Source organism: Falco rusticolus, chromosome 2 (assembly GCF_015220075.1).
Source record: "Falco rusticolus isolate bFalRus1 chromosome 2, bFalRus1.pri, whole genome shotgun sequence".
NCBI lineage: Eukaryota > Metazoa > Chordata > Aves > Falconiformes > Falconidae > Falco > Falco rusticolus.
Window position 1 is genome coordinate 53,922,848 of NC_051188.1, and position 21,117 is coordinate 53,943,964.

General features: G+C 37.4%; 1 protein-coding gene across 1 annotated transcript in view; it reads left to right on the forward strand.

The window, feature by feature from the left end:
* GPC5 (glypican 5) overlaps nucleotides 1-21,117 on the forward strand; it is a 710,635-nt gene that overhangs the window by 371,965 nt on the left and 317,553 nt on the right. The window lies entirely within an intron of this gene.

Here is a 21,117-nt window from a genome sequence, read left to right on the forward strand (position 1 = left end):
TAGCAGAACCTGTGGGTGCATCTTATCACATACATTTTCTAGAGACCATTGTAATACACTTGGGGAGAAAATTGCATTCCTAGAGCAATGGAGGGAAAGTAGTATGTCCTGAAAACAAAGACTTAAGTCTGCTTTACTTTGCAACCTCTGCCATAAATGTTCCACCTAGAGGATGCTCTCCAGCTGTAGTTAATACAAAGAAATATAAAAAGTAAAGGTTACAGAATGCTTCTTCCAAAAGCTGACGGGGCTGGAATCATGAAGGTCCAAGCAGGGAAGTAGAAGATCCATTGTAAAAGTCAGGAAGGACAAAAGCTAGGCTTCTAGAAGCAAATAGAACCTGAGATCTTTAGCTTTTGTTCCAACAATGTGCTAATTCCGGAACTATGCCTATATTTCCTCAAGGAAAGTGACAAGCTAGATATGGATTAGACCTGTGTCCTTCATTTGAACCCTATCATCCTCTACTTGCAATAATGAGAGCTCAATTTCATTTATAGGGGCAGAGGAGAGGAAGCTGATAATGAAATCCTACTACACAAAGAAATTTGTAATTTTTTTTTTCTTTTATACCAACTTCAAACAGTTGAACTTTTAATGGAGTCACACCACTGAAAATTTGTACAAAGCTAAATTTAGAGAACTAATTTTTCTTAGGTAAGGGAGAAATCTGGCCGGCTACATATGCAAAGTATATTTTGCAAACTGCTAGAAAAAAGAGAATTGGAACAAGTAACCCATTAAACACCTAACTTGGACAGCTTTAACTTGGCTTACAAACCCAGAAACACAGTTATGATATTTTTTCAATAAGCAAGGTTATGCTTTATTTCTGGAAAATACAGCTAGACAAATATTTCAAGATGTTTTGTGAATCTTTGAAATGTTTGAATGAATTGCGCCAAATACCTGTAGCCTTCTTATATTTGTTTAGCTAAGACTCTACCTAACAAACTTAGTGGAAAAATTATTAGGAACAACAGAAAAGATCTTTAACATGCCGTATCTTTATTCTTCCCATTTTATCATGTTGAGTCGCACAGCTGATGTGGTACAGGCATCACAGTATCTCGAAATATCCAACTAAAGAAAATGAACTTGTATGTTTACTTATTTTATAGCCTTGAATCATTAAAAATACTGTAAACTTACTTGGCAGTAAGAGAAAGATTTTCTGAATTTATTGGTGTTACACGTGTGCCAACTATTTATTTTAAAGCTTATAGTGAAATGACTTGTGAGGTTCGTCCAAAACTATGTGTAGATAATAATTGACAACAATACCGTAATCTCTGGGCAATAATATAATATCATTGCTAGAAATAAATGCTAGAACTCTTATTTGGAATAGTCCTGTTGAAAAGTCATAGGTCAAGGTTTAATTTCAATTTGATTATACAGATTCCCCCCGCCCTGATTAAGAACTCATTTTCAGTGAAGAATAGATTATCTAGGTGTTATATAGTAACAAAAATCAGGAAATTCTCATTAACAAACTACACAATTTATGATTGTTTGAGGTTAAAAAGGTACCAAATAGTGCACAGTCTAGATTTTGCTTGGGAAACAGGAAGAAAATGATGAGAGTACAATGTAGAGGAGAAAAGAAACTGTTAGAACTCTAGCATTAGTTTATGCTTTTTTTTTTTTTTCACCGTTCTTTATACAAAGATGGGATAATGATTCCTCTCACACTACTTGATACTATAACAAGAGTGATGGTTTATATAAAAAAAAAGTTTAAAACAACAGAGTTATATTGAAACATACAGGGGGGCTAGCCAGCATGCAGACATTATCATATGACAGACTTGTTAACAGTTTGTATGAACTCTTCAGAAATTTGGTTCTGTATATGCATTTCATCCTGAGGTTCAGTCCTTGAGCCTTTGAGCCTTTGCTTATTTGTTTACATTAGGGGGGGGGGGGGGGGGGGAAGGAAAAAATACTTTTGAATTTGAATCTCAATATCAAGTATGGAAAATAATTGCTCTGTGGAATGAAGTCTGACAAAAGCTCTAGAGGTCAAGTCAGGGGGAAGGTAATATGCTTCACAAAGAATGGCCGTTTTTCTGGTATTGCCTTTGTACAGTCATATTTGCTGATGTACCCTAGGCTCCAACAGAATCATTAACTTCCGCAGTGCTGACCAGAGACATGTATCTGCTGTGATAATAGCCATTCTTCAGGGTTCTGTTCATCTTCCCTGAGGGGTAACCTCCCTGCACCCTGAAAAAAATTAAACAGAAGGTGAGAATCTAATTTTTTTTTTCCTCTATTCACTTTCTGTTTGCCTCAGAATCACCTAGGCCACGTTGACACTTCAAATTTTCTCAGGCTTCCAAAATGAAGTTTTGTGCATTTGTGAAGTTGTCCTACCCTGAAGAACTTTGTGGCTACCCCAAGGCTTTGCTCATGCAGATCCAGACATAAGATAACTCTCTGCATAACTGTTCAGGAAAGCTCATTTTAGCAAGCATTCTCAAGACTGCTGAATACACATGGTCTGAGAGTGAGGTGTCTTAAAACACATGAATGCAACTGCCTTATGTTAGAGATTGTGAAATCTGCTGCAGCTTCATGTCACCAGGTTTAGCCAGTAACAAGGCTGAGCATGTATTTCCAAAACACAAACATGCATATATACACAACAGGAATATATGCAACATATCAACACAGATGGAAAACACTGTATTCATAAACACAAACAGCACAAAAGTGCCTCATCCTGTTCACGTCTCTGACTGGTCAAAATGAAAGCCTATTAATGGAAAATACACATGTATATGTGTGTGTGTATGTACATATATACATATATATACACACAATGTCCCTCCAATAGCTGGCTTCCAGACACCTAGCCTGTCCATGAGCTGACTCTGGATCTTTGGTCTCCCCAGCTGCTGGCACTTGGATGTGCTACTCCGCCCCCAGGCTGACAGCCACACTTCTGCTGATGATACAGGTGCCCTTTGGCCACACACATCCCCAGATGCAGAGACTAGGGATCCCTTCAATATTTACCCTTAGACACTCATCATGTACCCAGCAGCCTTGGATCCTTTTGAATTTGAATCTCAATATCAAGTACGGAAAATAATTGCTCTGTGGAATGAAGTCTGACAAAAGTCTAGTGGCCTCACAAACTTACATGAACATGCAAATGGCCTCTTGGCCCCTCCACTGGCCAACTCACAGACCCTCTGATCTCTTCAGTATCTAGACCAGATTTTTGTCTGCTTCAGTAGCTGGCTTCCAAGCATCCTACCTGACTTTTGAACAAGTCCAGTCCAGCAATCACACACTGACATATGGACCCATACAATATCAATGCATCCAGTCCCTCCAGTTGCTAGCATCATAGACACATGGACCTGTGTGACTGATGGTCCCCACATCAGCAGCTGGGACTCAGACCATCACACGTGCACATACACACAGACTATAAAGTCTCTCACCCTAAATAGTGGTTAGAGATGGAATTTGAATAAGAAGACAGGTCAAGCTGTGCAGGTCACATGTAGGGCATGGCCAGACAACTGTACAGATGAGACCCTGTTTACAGAGGACTAGTACTTTTCATCACTTTTATCCTTTGTTTTCCCGACCTTGTTCCTCCTCAGATCCCCTTGACCTCTCCCTTTCCCCATCTTTGGTTCTTCCCCTAATCATCCCATATTAAGTCTTGTATGATCCAAAAATGGTCTTCCCCTGCATCCCATAATGTGTCCCACAACCCCTAGGAAGTAACCTCACATTAGAACTGCTTTGTTTTCTTTGCAATTATAGAGTACTACAACCTGGCTATGGATGTAAAAGAACACTACAAGAAAACAAAAAATCAAATTTTATTATATCTGATAGACTGGAGAGTGTATATTAGTTTATAGATGCAACTGTATTTTACCAACATCTATACTATGCGTATCCAAGTAGTGTATTATTGAAATGATTGTATGCAAAACTCCTGACTTGGAACATCTTCTAGGATTATAATTTCATTAATCATTCAATTTTTACAAGATACAGAGAACTGGGAAAGAACACTGAGCTCTAGAAACTAAACCTCAGACTTAATATTTTTATATTTTTGACTCATTTAATCAAAAGCATTCTGTATTTTTCTGAATTAATATTTGATCTCATAATGAATCTTATTTCTACATAAATTTACATTACAGAACTGTGCAGAAATGAATACGTTGCAATAATGAAATCCTTGTCAGGTTAAGTGCAATATATAAATTCTACTGTCATTTGAAACAAAATTCAAACTCCATCTGTCATATATTATCCTCAGAGCAGCTAGGACATGCACATATGTAATTGGATTATGATAAACTGAAAAACACCCAAAGTGCCTTACAAAAAGTCTTATGATATTTCTTCTACGCTTTAACAATAATTTCTTAATTTTGTATTAAGTCTTTAATCTTGGAAATTCATACTTTCAGTAAAATGAAAAACATGTAAAAGCATTGAATAGGAGTTTTTAGTATTTTCCCACTTAGATGCTCTATGTGAAAGTATAATACAATAACATGGTTCATCTCAAAGGAATTAAAGTTTTTTATGTTTCATAAAAGCTTTAGAATGCTGACTCATGTATTTCTGATGTTTAGTTGTTGGCATGCTTTGTGTGAAATATTTCTGATATGAGGAAAAGAATTCAAAGCTTACTATTTCTGTGCTAAAGAAATGAATAAAACTTGCCATAAAAATCTATATTAATTGTAAGGAAAATGAATAAACCAAATTATTTTATAATTTACTCTCAGCTAGAGCTTTCAAAATGCCTTTTCCCTCCATTTAAGATAGTAGGAAGACTGCCATCAAATGACTGCCATTTACTTTCTTTCCTTCTCTTCTGACTGACCCTGTCACTGGACTTTCAAGGAAGAAATTATCGCACACCCTTGAAAGGACTTAGTATTCTATCATTTTGTGGTTACAATTTTTCCAGTTAAATGCTGAGGTTTCTCGTTTACCCTTTGTTCTTTGAAATGGTCACCCCCTCCATTTTCTGAAGGAGAGTAATTTGTGCGAGAATGATTTTTAGTGCAAGAATTCAGGGTGAAAAAATCAACCCTCTTTGGAATATGTAGTGCCAGCTAATACTCTTCCAAAATCAATAATGGGTATGTCCATCATTCTTACACGGTTTATTTTAGGATGAGGTCAGCTTTCTGAAGATGCTTGTTTCTTTTCGTTGACTAGTGACTCTAAAAGGGGACTGGTACCACTTAACTAGCCTGCAGATGTCTAATTGGGTAGACAAATCCTATAGTGAAAAAAAATTAAACCTTCTTCATGCACAGTTGCTTGCTTTTTTCAAACCTGAGAATATGAGCAGGGAATCTTGACTTTCGACGTCAATAAACATCTTTCAGTTAATTTAGGCTGAGATGAATTACACAGTGGACTTGCCTGTCTTTCTACAGAGACAGATGCTTAAGTTGAGATTGCTAAAGCTACATGAAGGGACTGCCACCCAAATAACAGAAAAGATACGTAAGCAGTTTTTGTGACTTGTCTAACTCCTCAGTCTTCACCTTATTCTTCAGTTTAAGCCTACCTGAGGACATCTTTGAAAAGCTCAGGAAATAGAATCAATTTTCTATATGGTGCTTTTTGTAAATGTTACTTATTTTCTGGATGTTTTGGGTAATTTTTTAATAACCAAGTTTTCATTATATGTGATCTAAATGAGGATGTCTAAGTTCTAGAAAGAGATATATGCACTAGATTCACATACCAATGAATGATATCACTGTATTTATCCTGGTTTTCTGCACTGCTCTTGGAGATTCAAAGGTTTCTATTGATATCTCCTATGTAGGTGGTCAGTGAAGATGGATGATTATGAATAAACAGCACAATGGCAATATTTAATGATTGTGAGCACATGGGCCAACACAATAGAATGTACTGCTGAAAAAGTACTCTGATTTCCAAAATAATTAAAATTGTGTGTAATCTATGCACTATTCATAAAATAAAATGGTCCTATTTAATTCTTCAGGTAACCTAAATAGTAAAATAGTTATTATAATGGGAATCTTGAATTTGCATGTGCATATGAAAGGATTCAGAAAAGACAGACTAATATACCTGGATTTTTTGTGTGTGCTAGCTATAGGAGTACATGTGACATTATAAATATTTATGCAAGGTTCAAAGCCATCTGTCAACAATTAAAGTGTATGTCACGTTTAATAACATAGTCTGCATAGATTAGGATTACTATAATTAGACTATTGCGTACATATTACAGCTGCAAAATGGATGAGCCAGGCTTTCTCACAAATTTCAAAAAAGACTTCTTCCATTTGATAATATTCTGCATGGTATTTGATTGCATCTGAATAAGTAATGTCACAGAGAAACTAGCTTTTCTGTGAAAAGTTATAAACTTATCATACATACAAAGACCCAATGGGATTTAAAGAATAGTTCTATCAAACTGTTCTGAGAAGGCTCTGATTGTAAATGGTCCATTTCTTTATGCACCATGAAAGCTTTTCTCAACTATTATATGTCCCCTCCTCCACCACTACCATACTTCAAGGATACTTTAATTCTCTTGAAGATTTTGAAAAACAGGCATGATGCATTTTGACAAGACTAGGCAATAGCAACTATTTTAAGAACAGTTGGGAGGCAAAGAGGATTTAAAAATACAGCCCTTCCATGATAACTCTCAATTTATGCAAAGCAGCCGTGCTACACAAGTATAACCAGAGTAGTGTAGTTATATAAATAAACGACAACTCAAGAACAGGGACTGAGGGCAAATTGTGTGGCAGGAAGGCCTTGTTTTAACCTCACTGAGAACTCACTTGCCTTCTGAAGAGTGCCAGCACACAGTCTCAGCGACTGGAAAACTTCCAGCGTAAGGCTTAAGTGGGGCATAAATGATGTACTAGAGTTTATACTAGCTTTCTGTCTAAAGAATATATGCTGGAATTGAAAAGAAGATATATTGGACCTTAAGAAAAACTTGGTAAATAATGCAGAAGACTCTGGATGTATGTTTTTGCTGTGGTGTATTTTGTGGCAAACTTTATTATAAGATTGGGCCAGACAAAGTCACAGGTAAGGACTGGTGGTATGCTTTTGTAATTGGTACTTGATATCACTAACATAAGGAGATTCCTGCTTATTAATTACTTTAAGATCCTGCTTAATTTCTTTTGTATTGGAAGGAAACTATTTTTGCATAGAGGGTCCCTCCCCACCAAAATTCTGCTATAGACAACATTGTTATGGTCTATTGTGAGATAAATGAATAGTGATGGGGTTTGTTTCATAGTAATTGAGTTCCCTATTAAATTTTATAGGTGTTTACTCCCACATCATCTTCTAGATCAATTTAAAATGCTCTGATAAGGAAAAATTACATGTGCAACTGATGAAGAGGGAAATGTATTTTTTGTGTTTACATTTTTTTAAGTATGAGGGATAATTTTTAGTTTGTATTATCTACAGAAATATGACTAATGCAAAAGTAAAGACTTCTACTTTCTTCTTGTATTTAACTTGGTTTCAAAGGTTTCTGGGAGGGTACCATTTTTATAAAGATATACTAAGTTTGAAATATATATTTTTTCTTGCTGAAAGACTTTTACCATTTGTTTAAGAACCTAAAAAATTCTGTCATAATGGGATGCAATGTCACAGTTTGTTGTTAATAATTTAGTGATAACTGTCTCTTGGTTCTCAGAGTGCGTAAATCACTTGTGGTAGCAACCTTTTTTATCTGTATATGCCTCGATTTTATTTGAGATAGCTGAAGTCTAAAGTATTCTGTAATCCTTCTTGTAGATCTAGAGACTAAGGATCAATGATTTACATGCAGATAGATTAGAAAAAAAAATCCATATTCCTGATAAGAGTGCAGGCCACAAGTCTTTTGTAGGCCTGTCATCCTACAGCAGTTATTAGTTGGTAGACATAAGGGTCTTGGAGGCATATGCTGTCCTTTGTGTGAGATTTCTGAAATGCTGAGAATCCCACAAACATGGGTCCTGGCTCAGCTGGCTGTTGGCCTGAGATGCTAATTTCCACTCTTCTGCTGTGGTGGTCAGTGGCATGTATGTATATCAAGCCTACTTTTCCTATGCCACTTGCTGTTGTAACTTATTTCCAGTATACATTACCTGGGGCTAAACCCAAGGTTTTTCTATCTCCTTGAGGGATGAAAAGATTTACTATGTCCTGCTTCTCAAGAATTCATTGATTATCCCCTCTTATGTACTAGGCACCAATGATAATGGTTCCTACCATCCCTCACTGATTTTACTGATAAACTATGGGTGAATTATTTCACAATGTCATCATCATTACTCAGAGAACAGGCTTTATAACTATTCGTTAACTTCATAACTGAACTCGTCATGCAGAATACCTGTTAGAACAACAGCTGCATAGACCTTGCAAATTAGTATAATATTAGATTGGCACGATATGTGAACAGAAACAGGCTTATTTACTTCTTTCTGACTCTTATTTCCTCCTCAAATAGTATTTTGATCAGCTTTCATTTCATTTAAACAAACATATTGTTTCTCTTGGTTCTTGATTTTGTGTATCTTCACAAAAATCTGGATAAATGGCATCTCTGAAAATGTCATAAAACTCTAGAGAGAAATTATACTTCAGAAAGTAGCAAAAATTTATCCTGTAACTGCTTCCTTAATATACCTGTATTCTCTTCCAGGCTATATTTTTATTACCCAAGCTCTAAGCACCTTCGTTGCTACTGTGTGTTAAACACACACAGCAGTTCAGCTGAATGGAACATACTTTTGACTTGTCATGTGAGATTATTCAATTTATAAGATGGTTTATGTGAGGCTCAATAATTATGTCAAAATACATAGAAAATAATTTCTTTCTCAAGCTGTATACAATCATAGAATCACAGAATGATCAGGGTTGGAAGGAATTGCTGGAGATCATCTAGTCCACACCCCTGCGAAAAGCACATTCACCTAGAAGAGGTTGCACAGAATCATGTCCAGGCAGGTTTTGAATGTCTCCAGAGAAGGAGACTCCACAGCCTTTCTGGACAGCCTGTGCCAGTGTTCTGGCACCCTCAAAGTAAGGAAGTTCTTCCTCATATTCAGATGGAAGTGCCTGTGTTGCAGTTTGTGCCCATTTCCCCTTGTCCTGTTGCTGGGCACTGCTGAAAAGAGCCTGGCCCCATCCTCCTGACGCTCACCCTTAAGATATTTGTATGCATTGATGAGATCCTCTCTCAGTCTTCTCTTCTCCAGGCTAAACAGGCCCAGCTCTCTCAGCCTTTCCTCATAAGTGAGATGCTCCAGTCCCCTCATCATCTTCATAGCCTTCTTCTGGACCGTCTCCAGTAGGTCCCCATCCCTCTTGAACAGTGGAGCCCAGAACTGGACACAACACTCCAGATGTGTCCTCACCAGGGCAGAGCAGAGGAGGAGGATCACCTCCCTCCACCTGCTGGCCACACTCCTCCTGATGCACTCCAGAATCCCGGTGGCCTTCTTGGCCACCAGGGCACACTGCTGGCCAATGGGCAACTTGCTGTCCACCAGAACTCCCAGGTCCTTCTCTGCAAAGCTGCCTTCCAACAGGTCAGCCCCAAGCCTCTCCTAGTGCATGGGGATGTTCCTCCCCAGGTGAAGGACCTTACTCTTGCCTTTATTGAACTTCATTATGTTCCTGTATGCGTCCAGCTCTCCAGCCTGCCCAGGCCTTGGTGAACGGCAGCGCAGCCTTCTGGTGTGTCAGCCACTGCTCCCAGTTTTGTATCATCAGCAAAGTTGCTGAGGGCACACTCTGTCCCTTCATCCAGGTCATTGATAAGTTGAGCAGAACTGGACCCAGCACTGAGCCCTGGGGAACACCCCTGGCTACAGCCTCGAGCCAGACTCTGTTCTGCTGACCACAACCCTCTGAGCTCTGCCATTCAGCCCGTTCCCAACCCACCTCATTGTCTGCTCACAACACCCACACTGCCTGAGCTTGCCTATGAGGGTGTTGTGGCAGACAGTGTCTAAAGCCTCACTGAGGTACAGGTAGACAACATCCACTGCTCTCCTCTTGTCTACCCAGCCAGTCATTGCATCATAGAAGGCTATCTGGTTGGTCAGGCATGATTTCCTTGTGATGAATCCATGTTGACTGAAAAAAAGGACTAATAAGTTTTAAAAAGTTTTTTTTTAAAACATAGTCAATAACCTAAATTGTGGTGCAAAGACCCGGAGCTGACCAAAATTCAGTCAGTTCATTGCCTGAGGGCAATTTAATAATTCTATCACCCTGAATTAATTTATTAATTTTTCATGCAACCAAACAATGGTACAGATAAAACAGAAGCTTGAGGGTTTTTTCACTTTAAGGCACCATTCTGTGGTTTATGCTACAATGAGGAAAGTCTTTCAGTGGAAAACTTAGTCAGCTCACAGAGCTTTCATGGAGTTTTTAAAGCCAGGAGCAAAAGAATTACATCTTAGCAGTAGGTCTGTATATCTTTGACTCCCCAGGTCAAATGACAAAGCGTGATTTCCTGCTGAGCCATCTGTGGCTCGGTTTTGGCTTAATTGTTCAGGAAAACTACATTCCTTATGAGACACCTTATTTCTGTGCACCCCCTCTCAAAAGTGTTAAGTTTTAGGATTCATGTAGCCATATATCTACTCATATCTGAACTGGTCTTTCTTACCAGTAGAGAGAAGTAGGTGGTTCTAGGATGCAATCCACCTTGTCCTACAGATAAACCTAAAGCAAGCCAGAGAAAGGGGCCTTTAAGATTCTGCTAATCAGAAGGTATTAGGATGAGCAGCTCAGGTGTAAATATCTATGATTAATTGGCATGAATCCTACCAGCTATCAGGAAGCTCTTCCTTTTGATTCCTAAATTTGTGTTTGAATGATATAGCAGAAACAGTTAGAGGCACTGTTATAACATTCAAACACCTCTTTTAACACAGTATTATCCCTGCTGTCAACTTAGCCTTCATGAATTTTACATAGCAGCTATTGCTTTTCCTTACTCACTCCAGAATCCACTCACATGAGGGCTGGAAATATCAAGGGAAAGAAGAAAGTAGATTTATCAAGCTGCTGATGGAGAAGAGAAAGCAGTGTGTGAGTCAGCTCTCCCAGTGAGTTACCTCCACTGGCCATCCACTGGATTTCATTCACTGAAATCAGATCTCTGGATAAATCACCAATTATTCCACTCACAATGGGGTAGCAATAGGAAATGTAATGTACCTCTAACAATTTAGTACTAATGTTGCTCATGATGGGGGCACTGATTGTTATAATGCAGCTTTTTCTGTAACATCTTCTGAATGGCCCTCCAGATGAAATGCCAAGTAACATGTTATTCTTTACAAAGTGAAAAGCATTCCAGAAGATGTTCATATTTTTAAAATTCTTCCTTTAACTGGTTTAATATCATGTCCTTTTACCTGCAGATCTGTGAAGTATAAGGAGAAATCAGGCTTTGAAATTGTCTGCAATTTTCATTATTTGTCATGATGTTTAATTCATTTCAGCTGTAACTTCAGTCTTATGTTTTCACTCATATTGAGGGGAAGCTAGGGTTTACAGATCATTAACTCTTCTTAAGTAACAATTTATGTCATAAAAGTGAGGAAACTTCTGCTTTTGTAGGTATAAGCTCAGAATTGCCACAGACTGGAAATACACATATGACAAATGATGTAGTATAGATAATTTGCTGTAGAACCCAATCCTAGCTTATTTTTCAGTAGCAATTTTGTATAAACATGCCTGTTGAAGCATTAAATACATAGTTTATTCTTAAAATAATAAAATAAGCATTTATTGTTTTGCACCTGTCAGGATTTTTATTTCTAAGAAACCCCTGGACTAATTAATATCTGATTGATACTGTTACCAGTACAAAGCAGTCCATGATAATGAGCTAATTTTCATATATTTAAATCCATAACCATGAATTCTTGCAGACTGGTGAACTGTCTTCCATTCCACAGCTTCTTGGTGTGGTTTGGTTTCTTCTCTTTACTTGAAAAACTGTCCTGTGTAATAATAGTCATCAGATTAATTGAAACTGGCTGCATTCAATATATGTAATTGTGATTAATTCTCCATGTGGTTTCATAAATTCTAGTTAGCAATGAAAATGTGTGGTTGGAACATTTTTTTCAAAAATGTAATTCTTAATCTATAATCAACATTTTTTTCTCACAAAAAAATAGATCTTTATTCTTACTAGTAGTACATTTATATATAAAGAGAACATGCAAAGAAAGGACATTTTCCATTTCATAGCTATGGCATCTAGTTAATGGTTGGCATCCCGTTGTGCTTTTGTCCACTTGTCCTAGTTGTGCTAGAAGCTGTGTTGTTACCAAAGAAACAAACAAGTAATGTAATGTGTGGCAAAAAAATAAATAAATAAATTAGGAATTCACTTAGAAAACTTTTTTTGTAATTATTGCTTTTCTACAAATCTCAATTTAGACACCTGCCTTTGTTCATTTGAATAGCTCCCTGCTCTCTATTGGATTTGATGACTAGGATTATGGTTCAGTTGCATGTACACAGATGCCTGGAGTGGCCCTTGGCTTCCAGCTGCTCCTCCAAAAGGTCTTCTGCAAAGTCTGTATCACATCTCTCCACCTATGAAGTGCCCCAGGTACTCTAGGCCATCTCAAATAGCACTAGACAACCATGTCCAGAAAGCTGAATAATACATTTAACATGCAAATTACTACTGAGGACACCTAAATTTTTTGACATCTACACTGAAGTGTATGAATCTGGAGCCAAAAGCCACTCAAAATCCTTTGTAAGGTTGTTGAAATGAGCTAGTATGCCACGTTATTTAAATCAATCCTTTTATTTATTCTTGTTAGACCTCAGTCATTCATCAGACCACTTGATATTAAGCTATCTAGTGTTTCACATAGTCTGTTCTGGAAAGACAGAATTTCAGCTTCTAAAGAATATTATTTCAGTCTACTATTATGACAGAAAAAAATGGTCTAATATATCATATTTATTAATATCCACTCTTGGCAAAGGAGAAAGGTCTAAAAATGCACATGAGGATAAAGTAAAGGATAAAGTTATTCACAAATTATCTGAAAAATTATTTGTAGTGTCTAGTGGACGGTGTTATACCAGTAGCCTTCAAATGAATACAATGAAACAAATTAATAGAATAGTGAAATAAAAAATCCAAGCAAATCCATGGAACTAAAGAGCAGATATTGAAGATGATCATACTATAGCTTTAGAAATATTTTTAATTAAATTTTACTCACAGTGTTTTTTCCCCCTGAAATTTATATGTTTCTCTTTCATTATTATTGTAATCTGTTTCTGCTTGTAGCTATGCTGTCTTCATGGATGGGTGAAATGGGCAAAGAACATTAATCTCTAAACATTAATCATATGTAATGTGACTTTGTTCTTTCAACCACCTAGACAGGAAGAAGAGTACAAGCTATTATTCTGGGGTTTAATTTTGTTCTCATTTGTTATCTTAGAAATGCCTGACTAATTTACTTAATTTTCTGAAGATGATTTAAATCTACAGGGAAGTGTTAGTAATACGTGCATTTTTTAAGGCCCAAAATACCTTTTTTAAACAAATCAAGTTGATAGTACACATAACTGTGCTAGCAGGGATTGTACCATGGGACAAGAGCTCCTGTATGTACTTGGAACTAGTAATAACTGGAAAGAAAAGTAATTGCTCATGGCAGAACTCATGTGAGAACGTGATTTGAGGGTTTTTAGCTGTAAAATGCACTCTCAGGTATAAAGCAAGACTTTTACAGCAGAGAAGACTTTGTCTCTAATGTAACAGATTAGGAAAAGGATATTTGTTGAGGGACAATTACATTTAGGAGCTGTATCTATATTGCTAAATAAGCAGAGGATCAAGGATGTGAGCACGCAGTGCTTCATGTCCCCAGTGCTTACAATTAGCCTTTTCTATTAATAAGAGATTTCCCTTAGGGAGAACTGGTTAGAATAATCCAGAACATGTAAATTACAGAGATTTAGAAAAGTTGATATTGCAGTATCTATTGCTTTAGCTCGTTTCCTGGTTCTCTTTTATTCAGCACTGTAGACATCACAAAGTTATATCTGTTGTATTAAATAAAATTGCCCAGGCACTGCCAGCATCCTACTTCCCAGAGCAGAATAACCGTATCCAGGCTGCCTGCTGGGAACAGTTCCTAGACTATGCTGAGGCTCAAATTGGGGTCAAGTATTTTTGTGGAGAGTGATAGTTGGGTCAGTTCCCAAATCTGTGTGGGCCGGGAAGCATGCTAGTAGTGGAACAAACTGCACAGTGTATACTTGTGCTGGGGCCCACAACCTGGCTTTGTTGAACTGTGCCTTCAGTGAAAATTATTAGTCATTTCTACCTAATTCAGTAGTTAGCTTTATGTGAAAATGTTGTTTGCTTACTAAGTGGTTTTGAATGCTACATAAATAACTACTGAGAGGAAGTGTCTGGATTTTGAAGTGGCATTATAATAATAAGCTGGGGTAAGTCCTATTTCTACTATTCAAGCAGCGACTGTTTTGATGCTGAGTTACTACAGGTATATCAAGAAAGCACAAATGGTAGGTTAGAGCTGTGTGATGTGGTGCTGGCTCACAGCCACCTGACTGATTCTTGCCCATGTTCAGTAAGCAGAATGAATGTCTATTTCTTTCTGTGTTCAGATGAGTTGGCTTAGACTAGAGAGATAGATTGTGTTACTTCCATCAGAATTTCAGGCTGCTGTTTGGTTGGTGATTTTATGGGTTGGAATGAGTTTGCAGGCTTAAAACGCAGAGTTTCAGGCCTGGATATTGGGCAGAAAACTGGATTTGACATAGCAGTGTATGCATTGCTTGTACTTTCTGCATCAGCTCAGGGATGTAAAGGTTATAGTTGACTAGAAATTTCATTCTGTCTTTGAAAATGTAATTGAAAAAGCAAAAATTGAGAAAGGAGCGGATGAACTTCACACAAAGCTACAGCTTTTTATTAAAAAACCAAACATCACAGGCACTATCATGGGGGACTGTAAGAGTTATAATACTAGTTATCTAAATACCAGTCTCCAATATAAGCTGGACATCTAATTCAGAATACGCATTTTTGTTAAGGATCTTTCATATTACTGGAAATGAAACCCAGGAGAGTCTGGTCTACAGAGGCTTTCAGTAGTTTTTTTTAATGAGGTCACTAAAGAGAAATGCTGTGTTTTCAAGTATTCAGGTATGCAATGCCAAGCAGTGGAATAAACTTTAGCATAGTTTCTTTCTCTCATTTGAAAGAGTCCAAAATAGTCATACTTCAAGAAATAGTTCTTCTAGGTTTGATTTGATTACATTAATTGGATTCACTGCTGGACTCCTTTGAGATTACCTTCACAAGTAGTTATGATATGCACCTAAGTGAGAGAGGAAAAACCATGACTGAGCATAGTTCACATTGACTGCAATAAAGTATCATCAAGATATTTTTATTGGAAAAGAATAAAATAAAATTAATATAAAATCAATGTTTCCCCTGAAGGTATATGATATGTAAGATAAGTAAATATGATACTAGATTTTTGTTGAAAGAGAACCAATATCACATCAGTTTAAATAATGTAAACAGAAGTTCCCTTGTCTTTCAGTGTTCACTCCTCATCAGAGATTGGTTTCACCTGGGATATAGTTAATTTTCTTCCTGATAGCTGGTATAGTGCTGTGTTTCAGATTTAGGATGAGAATAATGTTGTTAATACACTGATGTTTTGGTTGTTGCTGAGCAGTGCTTACCCTAAGCCAAGGACTTTTCTGCCTCTCATACTGCCCTGTCAGCGAGCAGGCTGGGGGTGCCCAAGGGGCTGCGAGGGGACACAGCCAGGACAGCCGACTCAAACTGACCAAAGGGGTATTCCGTACCAAATGATGTTGTGCTGAACAAAACAACTGGAGGGAGTTGGTCAGGGGGTGATGACTGCTGCTTGGGGACTGGCTGGGCATTAGTCAGTAGGTGATGAGGAATTGCATTGTACATCACTTATTTTGTATATTCTTTTATCATTATTATTGTTTTCCCTTCCTTTTCTGTCCTATTAAACTGTCTGTGTCTCAACCCACGAGTTTTACCTGTTTTCCCATTTGCTCCCCCATCCTGCTGCGGGGGAGTGAGCAAACAGCTGTGTGGTGGTTAGCTGCCTGCTGTGTTAAACCACAACAGAGATGAAATCACTTGCAACTTCCTGCAAGCATAGGAAAGTAAAAAAGAATCCAGTCTGCCAATTTAAACCAGGTTTACTTATATGAATTTGTAGATTTTTGAGAGCCAGAAGGGAACATTTTGGTTATTTAGTCTAACGTGCATATCCTGTCCTTGAACCTCTGAATGAATTAATGCTTTAAGTCCAAAAAACTTTTATTTCAGAACATATTTTTTTTAAGAACCTAACCAGAACTATTAGTAAATTGTTTTGATATAGAACAACCCTTGTGGTTTTTTAAATGTATGATATTGATAATATAGATTTGTTTGATACCCTTTGAATATGTAAATAAAATGTTTTGATTCATTTGCTATTTTCATATGCTTTGGCCAGCTACACAAATCTGTCAGATCTGTGTTTGCCATGAAGGGGTTTACAAGGCTGGTTAAATAAATTCTTGAGGTAGTTGGTTGGCTTTGTTTGTTTGTTTTGTTTGGCATTTTTGTGCACTAAAGGATGAGCTCGTTGGTTAAAACCAAAAGTATTTCTTTGTTCCATTTTAAGCACTGTAATAGAACTCACTTCTGTGCCATCCTTTCTGAACAGAGGAAACAAGAACTGGATTTAGGAGTAATATAACATCCCTAATCTGATTTAGAAGTCCTATCTCTGTCCCCAAAGATATCCCATTAAAATCTTTGGCTAGAACACTAGTCTTGATAATTCATAGTCTGCTGGCTATCCAGGACACTCACAATTATTTTGCAGAACAGATTATTTTATCTTCTAATATGCATGTAATACAATATTTAGACTTGCAAATTTACATTTGTCTGTATTTTATTATAGCATGTGTTTAAAAATTCATTCAGTTGCCTGGCTTACCAGATGAGGTATTTTCTTAAACAGTTTGTCACATCTCTTTGTTATTTAGTAGCTCACCAGCTCTTGTAGGAGTGAAAGGTTTATCATCACCATTTTGTGTTTTAAACTGCTTTCCAGGTCATTGATAAAAAATCTTAAACTCAAAAAATTATCAGAACCTATAGGACAACCATATATTCTTAATGATAATTTTCCAAATTATGCTTACATTCTGAGATTTGTCAGAAAGCTTCAAATACCCTTACAGATACCTCTGCAGCTGCTGTAAGCAGTTCATTTTCTTACTAAAATGTTATATGGTACAGGGTCATGTATTTACAGAACCCTGTAAATACTTTATCACAACAATGTAACTTGTCACGCACACCTGCCATTTCATTCTAAAAGATGAAATTTCAGAAAATGTATTAATGCTACTTTTCGATATTATGACATTTTTCAGAATTGATGTTTGTATCAAAGATAGCATTCCACAAAGCTATTAGTGAAGATCCCAAGGAGCTTTCAGGCAGTTGGGCACTGAAAGATCTAAACTGGAGGCCCAGCTTCCCAAAGCTACGTAGGCCAGGTGTGAAGCTGAAGACTCCCAGGGAGCTTTCAGTTGAATTACACTCAAATTGTTCACCTGTGCACATGTACCGCAGTAGTGGTAAAGAAATCACAATTTTCTGTGAAAATAAAATGCCACCAGCAGGGGACATGTTTTTGATATCAAAATCTTAGCTCAATAAACTTTAACTAAAATTAAGAGAAGGATCCAGCGAATCTAGCCTGGAATATTGGCATGCCTACTACAATCTCACAACACTGGTGACCTATTCCTTGCTGTAACTCAGTCAAACTGACATGGTTGCCAATATTTGCTGCTATTTTCATTGAAATTGAAAGACAATGATGCATGATTAAACCCACAGTATTTTTTTTTTTCAAAGACAGAAATTTGATAGAATGGAAGACCTTTTTGAACACCTAAAAGAAAGAGATTATTTTAGTCTGCAATACAAAGAGAAAAACATTGTACTATGTTTTTTGGGCACACAGTGTACAGCTAGTAATCCTCCTCGTTCAGCTGGAAGACTGTATACACAGTAAGTGTATACAACAAAATTCTCCAGTTACAACTTGTGTTTCTTTTCCTTTTAAATAAGTTTTGTAAAAACGATGCACATTAACAGAATTATAATTTTAAATACCTTTTATCTTTAGTTCTACTCTGAATCAAGCTAGCTTTGAAGAAGTACATAGACTGTATAAATTTAATAAAGAATTTATATTAGATCCAAGCCATACTTAACAGAGAACCAGCACTAAGATTTATGAACTTGTAGGGAGACAATATTTCTTCTTGTACAATTAAGGAGACTGAAGAGATAACATAACCCAAATTACAAATGAGCTTGTACATTCCTTAATCTCTACACTTTCAAGTACAGTGAAAAGTTTGGAAAAAGTTGAAGGACACTTTTTCAATGTTGAACCTACATTTAAAGCGATTTAGTGGGGTCATTTGGGTTTTAAGTTTTCCAGTCGTAAGTCGATAAGGCACAATAAGTAGAAAAAGAAAAAAACGGGGAAAGAGTACATAACTACTTTGGGCTGAAGTTCAGAGAAGGAGCAAAATATAAAGACCTTATTAAGCCAAAGTATTTTTAAGACTGAAACAGATACAGAATGTAGAGGAGGATACTCTCAGGCTGAAAAAAATATATATACACTATAAGAACTTTGGCAGCAACTCTGATAAATTGTCTTGCTTGAGGTTCATTCCTACGTTTCCACCTCATAGCTCAGGTGTCACAGTTTGAATTGGGCCAACAAAATAGGAAGAGTGTCCTGTTTAACTGAGTATATTTCATTAAACTGGCGGTTTTGTTCCCATAAATACTGTGTTGGCAGTAGTACAGCATGGATTACACAATGAGCAGGGAACAGGGCAGCTACACAAAGGAACTTTTTCTCTCAGCTAGGTAGTTTTTCTTTCAGGTAGCATATAACTGTCTAATAAAACTTTTGAATCAAAAGTGCTGCATAAATTGGGTCTGCTGATTCAGTGGTGAATGACATTCTTCTTATACAGCATTGCAAGTGGCTTTTGTAAACCTACTGAGATTTATCTGAGTGATGTTTTTGTAGTAGTGATTAAAATATTTTTGCTGGGCACTGTAGAGCATTTAACAGATCAAGTAGTCTGGGAAGTGACTCCATAATCCATGAATAAATGGAGCATATTGACAAAAAATATGAAGCCAGTATCTTGCTTGAACGACAAAGCAACCATTTTTGAAGGTATCAAACAACTGAGCCTGTTTCAGACTAATTAGTAGTTACTTTGAGGAGAAAAACATCTGATTATTAAATTAAAGAATCTGAGCCAGCAAAGTTCTGGCCAGTGTAAAGAGGTCTTGCTAGATTGAAAAGCAAGTGCAATACATGAAGTTGCACTAGCTGATATTTTGGTCTAGATAAAGTTAGAAGATATGTAAGAACCTGTCTCTTTAGACATTATGAAGTTTATGTATGCCTGACAAGTAAACTGAACTGCATCTGGATGGGGCAGAGGGCACATTTTTTATGTATGTATGTATGTATGTATGTATGCATGTATGCATGTATGTATGTATGTATGTATGACAGTCCTACCACTTGATATTTAAAAGCTGGGTAACAGCATTTATACATCTGATAAATAAGAGAGAGGAACATTATTCAGGTGATTGCTCAGCTCTGCTCAACAGAATGGAGAAATGAGTTAAACTTTATATTTCTACCTGTTGTCTTGTAGACCATGCTGGCATCATTGGCCATGTCTACAGTGATAAACGAAAAGGAGCCAGAGAACAACTTGTGTGTTGGACACAAATCACCTACACTGCTTAACCCAATATCAGCTATCCCCTTGCTTTGTTTTAGGTCACCCTTGTTAGTTCCAAAACAATACCTGGGTGTGATTTGGGAAATAGTTGTGTCCAGACTAGCACTGGCTCCACCTGTACTGTCCTGGTCTGCTGCACCCTGCTCAGGCATTTGATATCGTCCCAACAGTTTTGTTTTTTTTTCCTTCAGCTTCTACCAGACACCCATATGACACACCAAGAGCACACAAGTATGTTTTGGATTCACCAATACAGACCTGCAGCACAGCTCTCATACAGATATTTCAAACTGAAAAAAATTACACAAAATAATAATTGTATATTAAGGCCATGTGGACACCACATGGGTCTTGAAAAGATCCAGGGTCAGCTGCTGTGTAACACGGATGCTGTCTCTCTGCTGTAAAGGGATTAGCCTGAAAGAGTGAGGACATGAGCCAGCAATGTGCACTTGCAGCCCAGAAAGCGGATCACATCCTGGGCTGCATTGAAAGAAGTATGGCCAGCAGGCGAAGGGAGGTGATTCTCCCCCTCTGCTCTGGTGAGATCCTACCTGGAGTAGTGCATCGAGATTTGGAGTTCTCATTACAGGAAAGACATGGACCTGTTGGAGTAGGTCCAGAGGAGAGCCACAAAAGATGATCAGAAGGCTGGAGCACCTGTCCTGTGAGGAAAGGCTAAGACAGTTGGTGTTGTTCAGCCTGGAGACGAGAAGGCTCCAGGGAGACCTTACTGCATCCTTTCCGTACTTAAGGGGGGTTATAAGAAAGATGGGAACAAACTTTTTAGCAGGGCCTGTTGCAATAGGACATGGAGTAATGGTTTTAATGTAAAAGAGGGTAGGTTTGGATAAGTTACAAGGAAGAAATATTTTGTAATGAGGGTGGTGAAATACTGTAACAGGTTGCCCAGAGTGGTTGTAGATGCCCCATCCCTGGAAACATTCAAGGTCAGGCTGGACAGGGCTCTGAGCAACCTGATCTAGTTGAAGATCTCCCTGACCATTGCAGGGGAAGATGGACTAGAGGACCTTTAAAGGTCTTTTCCAATTCAAACCATGCTATGATTCTATTTTTCTATACATTCCACTTGGCCTCTGGGCCAGGAATTGGTGCTGATTTATTTTTTTTTTTTTTTAT